The 6155-nt window shown below is 41.5% G+C and overlaps 1 long non-coding RNA gene across 1 annotated transcript in view; it reads left to right on the top strand.

Annotated features, from left to right (window-relative positions):
• LOC110270096 overlaps nt 1–1602 on the top strand; it is a 2532-nt gene extending 930 nt beyond the window's left edge. The window contains exon 2 of the long non-coding RNA XR_002359159.1: nt 847–1602. This is a non-coding gene — a long non-coding RNA (uncharacterized LOC110270096). The remainder of the gene's footprint in view (nt 1–846) is intronic.

Below are 6155 nucleotides of genomic sequence, written 5' to 3'. Positions count from 1 at the left end.
TTCTTTTTAAAGTATTTTTTATCACCAACAAAAAAAAGTGAAAAAGACTTACTTGGTATAAAATCACCAAATTTTAATGATAAAAATATTTCATTTTTCTAATTATTTTTATAAAAAATCGTATCAAAACTCAATCTCTAAAATATTTTTTGAGAATATATATTTAATGTTAAATATTTTTATTGCGTTCTAAAATATTTCATGATATTTTTGTTATTAATAAAAGTAAAGATTTTTTTCAGTGTTTTAAAAAATCAAGGATAATTTTAATTATTTACCATATATTTTAGTAGTTTACCTCCAAACCTAACACAGTGGCATGCTCCTCATCGCGGGTAAAAATGCACCATGGGATTATTATTTATAATTCCAACATTCCGCCACTCAAGTTTACGCCATGTATATAGTATATACCCCACCACAATGGCATGCTCTTGTCCTGTTTTCATCTACTGATCTTACATAGGTGGGAAAAAAAAAAAGGAAAATGGAGGGAGGGTGCGGGGTAAAAAAACCAATAGTAACAAAAATGTGCAAATAACAACATATTTATGTAACTTTCATATGACAAAATTCTTATTTCGCGTATATATAAAAATACATATTCTTCCAACTTACATTATGTTTCGATGATAATATATTGGACTAATCAATAGAAACATCGATGACCTCATCGGATTTCGTTAAATCCCGGAATGGTCAAGCTACCAAATTAGAAGGGGAAAAAACGCAAAAAGTAGTTTGGTCAACTCCCTTTAACTATCAATATGGCGGTAGATATAATGTAGATAAAATAACTTGATATATATGTGTCACACTCATATCGTTATAAATATCGGTGTGCAGATTACGAGGTTGGAACCGATCAACTTTCTAATTGTAAATTCAAAAGTCACAAGCATTACATGATCCTCCTAGTTCGCTTGTATTTCGTGTCTTTTCTTATTTTTTTCCTCTTATATTATCCCCCTTACCATTCAATTCAGTGAATATATACAGGGCACAGATACAGGGTTGAGTAATATGATGGATAATGTTAACGTTATAGATTTGGGAGGCTTCGATCTGGACGAGGCTCTGGCTACAGTGGCCGGAGAATCGCAGGTGGTAATTGCGGCGGCTTCGAAGAGCTTCGTGTCAAAGTTGCCGGTGGCAGAGGCGGAAGAGGTGGAGGAAAAGGATGTGTGCTCGGTATGCATGGAAGGGTTTGAGGGCGGAGGAAACAAGCGAGTCCCATGCGGCCACGTGTACCACTCAGAATGCATCATTCTGTGGCTGTCCCGCTCCAACTCCTCTTGCCCTCTCTGCCGCCGCCATATCTTCCTCAGCTAAGAATCTTAGGATAGCCTTCTCATGATTCATGTATCACTCTGTTTTGCTGAATTTTTTTTTTTTTTTTTTGCTTTTTGTCGAAATGATTTTCGACGATTAGTCTTTAGTATTCTTTCATGTTTAGGGTCTAATATATGATAACAGAATTATTCTGATGCTAGTAAAAAATAGTACGTACATCAACAAATAAAGAGAAAGAAGCAATGAAAGATTTATGATTAAGTTAATGTGAAGTTAAACATGTTGAAAAAATACTTATCAATAAGTATATGTTTAGAGGTATGCGAGAATTCTACGATAACTGTACTAAAAAAAATTGAGTGGATTAAGTGATGGAAAAAAAATAAATTTTAAAACGTGATGTACAAGTGTATAACAATAAAATTATTATTATTTGAAATGGAATATTATNATAACATTGGATTTTACAATTGGATTAGAATAACAAAAAAGTTTACAAAATGTTAACACATGAAAGATAAAAGAAGAAATTTGACCATGCTAAAAACTAAAGTTCTAAAAATCAAATTAGCCATCAAATTATTTTAATTACTGATTCATTTACTCATCTTTTTTTTGGACGGTATTTACTCATTGGTTAACTGTAATTTGATTGAATAATTATTTTATAGTAAAATAATAAATAAACATATTAAAATATAATTATAATTAAAATAGATTTTTTATTATCATAAATATATTTTAGGGTAAAAAACACAAATAAACTATGAGAGGAAAGTTGTTACATGAATAAGCCAAATTAAAGATTGATTCACGAATGAGCTAAAGTATACTTATATGTAATTCGAACCTATTTGGTTCGAACTATATTTGCATATAAATTGAACCTATTTGGTTTGAACTACACACGCATAATTCGAACCTAATTGGTTCGAATTACTCATGATTAAGTGCCACCACAAATTCGAACCTAATTGGTTCGAATTACGTACAATTGGGCTATATAAGGAGTTCGAATCAAGCAAATTCGAACCACTTCTCATTTTCCATACCCTACCAAATTCCAGAGAAAACGACCCAGATTCGATCTGAGAAATAGTAGAACCGAAGACTCAACTGATGGGGACGATCTTGCAAGGCTGTACCGGTTGGACGGGGTTGCTCATATAGCCGGGGTCATCAACGACGAGGTTAGTACATAGAAAACTTTGTGCACACGGTTTATTTGAGTTAGTGATTTTGCATGTGGTTTTAGTGGCAGTTTATGTTAGTGGTTTATCGTTGTGGTATTGCAAATGGTTTATATTAGAGGTTTTGCATGCGGTTTAGTTGGTGATTTATGGTAAGTAGTTTTTTGTAAGTGGTTTTATATGCGGTTGTGTTAATGGTTTATGTAAGTGGTTTATGTTAGGTGGTATTGTTAGTGGTTTATTGTAGTGGTATTGCAAATGGTTTATTTTAGTGGTTTTGCATGCGGTTTAGTTGGTGGTTTAGGGTAAGTGGTTTTTTGTAAGTGGTTTTATATGCGGTTGTGTTGATGGTTTATGTAAGTGGTTTATTGTGTTAGTTTTTTTCTTTGGTTACCAGTATTGTATGTGGTTCTAATAATGTGGTCCATTTAATGCGCAGCCACAGCGATGCATCAGGAGCATGCGGCGGCAACAAGGCATGCCACTCGATGAGCGTTATGTTCCCTACTTGCAGATGGCCGGGTTATACCATTTGGCTAGGCTGAACGATAGATGGTTCCGGTTAGATGAGCCCCTTGTCAGCGCCTTCGTCGAGAGGTGGTGTCCTGAGACGCACACCTTCCATATGCCCTTCGGAGAGTGCACGATCACGCTTCAGGACGTGGCATACCAGTTGGGGTTGGCAGTGGACGGGCATTATGTCAGCGGTTGCCTTACAGATTTTCATATGTATATCGAGGGTGGACGTCCAGCTTGGGTGTGGTTCGAGGAGTTTCTTGGAGTGATTCCTCCTCTGAGCCAGGTTCAGAAGTTCGCAGTAAACTGCACCTGGTTCCAGGAGACTTTCGGAGAGTGCCCCGAGGGAGCCGATGAGGAGACTGTGCGGCGCTTTGCTCGTGCCTATATCATGATGTTGTTGGGCACTCAGCTGTTTGCCGACAAGTCCGGCAACCGCATTCACATCAGATGGCTTCCCTACGTAGTTAGGCTTGAGGAGATGGGTTCCTACAGTTGGGGGTCTGCAGCATTGGCATGGTTGTACAGGTGCATGTGCCGAGTGGCAAACAGACATATGGTGAAATTAGCAGGCCCACTTCAGCTACTTCAGTCCTGGATCTTCTGGTGCTTTCCCAGGTTTAGGCCTGCTGGGTTTGATACGTGCAGCTGGCCTTTGGCATCGAGGTACGCTACTCAGGCTTTTCTATTTCAAGTTAAAATAGCTAATGTTCATGTACGCTTGTACTGTAATACAAATCTGTCATACTTCTAATTAAACATAACACCCATGTGCGCTGCAGGTGGTCAGGTTACAGCCCTTCCTACAGCGAGAAGGGTCCTAGAGTGCAGAGCACGAGACTAAAGATAGACATGTTACAACCCAGGGATGTGAGTGTTGTTCCGGTTACTTTTATTTGAATAACTAGACATCAAATGTTTCTGTAGAGGGAGTTGGCGTGGCAACATAGCTATTTTTTGTGCAGTTTATCTGGATGCCATATAGCTCCCCCGAGGTACTTCAGGTTGTGCATCCGGAGGGGTTGGAGCCTCGACACATGGTGGTGTGGCGGTCTGTCACGTCGCTGATATACTTTGCCGTTGTAGAGTGGCATCAAGTAGATAGGGTTCTACCGCAGTTCGGTGGTGTGCAGCCCCTCCCGTGTCCCGCCCTTAACATTGACTTTCTGATGTCGAAGGACGGGAGAGGCGGTGATCGTTGGTTCCCGTCCGCTTTACAGCATTGGCATATTCTTTGGGAGACCCGTGCGGATCACGTCCTCCGGTTCGATGTTGTTGCCGACCTTGGACCTTCGCACGCCTACCTAGACTGGTGGAGTCAGCATGGAAAGAGGTTCTTGTCACCCGAGTTTTATCTGGGGGATCCGAGGGGCGTTCCTAATCCTGTCGAGGCATCACAGAGGGGTCTTGGACGAGTTCCTGACATGGATCGAGTCGACGACGTCCCTGATAGGCGTCGGGTTGAGAGGAGAGCTCGTGTCGGGACACGACGGAGCCAGCGTGAGTGGAGGTGGCTAGAGCAGGCAATCGGGGAGGCTGATGAGGCAGGTAGGGGTGGTGGTCGAGGACGAGGGCGTGGAGGCAGACGGAGGGCACCCGTTGCGGGCCACGACGATGGTGATCTTCGTGACGTGGACGGTGGGGGAAGGGGTGCAGTCGGGGTTGTTAGTCCCCATCATGGCGGCCTTGGTGGAGAGGGGTACGCCACCGGAGATCCCACTGCCCATGGTGAGGCTGGACTTGGGGAGGGGCCGCTGGGAGATTACTTCGTTGGAGTTCCCCCTGACGACCACACACTTCAGGAGAGTACGCCATGGGTGAGTTCGGGCAACACGTTTTCAGACTTCCTTGCCGGTGTTGGGTATGATGGGAATTTTGGTGGATCCCCCTTCTTAGATGAGATCAGTGCCATCATGCATGATGATGAGGCTGCCCGTGGGCGGAGTCAGACGACGGGGACACAGGCACCGTTACATGTCGATCTGAATGAGCCTCCCTCCGTGCCTCCTCCTGAGTATTTCGCTTTGGGTGGTACCCCAGCGTCGGCACATACTGCTGGGTCACATTCAGTTGCCGGGCCGTCCTCATCCCGAGCGGTACATGTCCAGCCTAGGACGCCTGCACAGCCAGCCCCGCAGGACGAGGACGAGGACGAGGAGATTGAGGATCAGGAGCCGTTTATCCGGAGAGGTCAGAGGACACGGGTTCCACGTCGTTGCTTCACGGGGTCGCACCTGTTTAGATGATTTCTGTGCCGAGTTGTATGTTACCTATCTTCGTCTATGTATTTTGTTATCAGTGTTACTTCGTATCCACCTTTAGATGTATGTGTGTGTTACTCTGAAAATATCTGTACTTTGCGTTTTGATGTTATTTAATTTCCGCATCATGTCTTAATTAATTTAATTCGTAGACTAATTTATTCCCATGTGTGTTCAACAGACATTTCGTTTAAAACTCCTTAAACGAAACATATTCATCAATTACGATCCCATGCACGTAACATATTCAGGTCTGTTCCTTAGTAATTCGAACCATCTTGGTTCGATTTACAATTAGTGGAATTCGAACCAAATAGGTTCGAATTATGTGATGGCACCAATTCGTGTGTAATTCGAACCAATTAGGTTCGAATTATGTATGTGTAGTTCGAACCAAATAGGTTCGAATTACATATAAGTATGCTTTGCCTCATTCGTGAATCAATCTTCAATTTGGCTTATTCATGTAACAACTATCCTCCCATGGTTTATTTGTGTTTTTTACCCAAAAAAATAGATGAATTAGAATTGTAGAAGGAACCACTCTTCCCTTCCTTCGACTCCTGAAAATGAATTTCACATTTTGCTTAGCTCACTCTTCTCTAACCTTTCTCTCACCTCTCCTATTACGTTTTATTCTATGAAACCTAACTAACTGCCATGACACTCATTCATGCCTAAAATTAATTCGTTTGCACGTGTCCCTAAAAAGGAGTATTCATGATGAATTCGGGAGTAGGTTTTTGACCATGTCCAACTTAAATTATTCGTAATGCTACACAACAATCGAACTCTAGAGTGTAAATTAAGGAGTATCAGAATAAAATTACAGAATTGAAGATAGTAGCAACAGAATTAAAGGCAGAAGCAGCAAAAGAAAAGGCAAAGAGATAGA

Source organism: Arachis ipaensis, chromosome B03 (assembly GCF_000816755.2).
Source record: "Arachis ipaensis cultivar K30076 chromosome B03, Araip1.1, whole genome shotgun sequence".
In the NCBI taxonomy this organism is placed as follows: Eukaryota; Viridiplantae; Streptophyta; class Magnoliopsida; order Fabales; family Fabaceae; genus Arachis; species Arachis ipaensis.
Note: the sequence above shows the minus strand (reverse complement) of the source record. Positions and strands in the feature narration are given on the sequence as shown.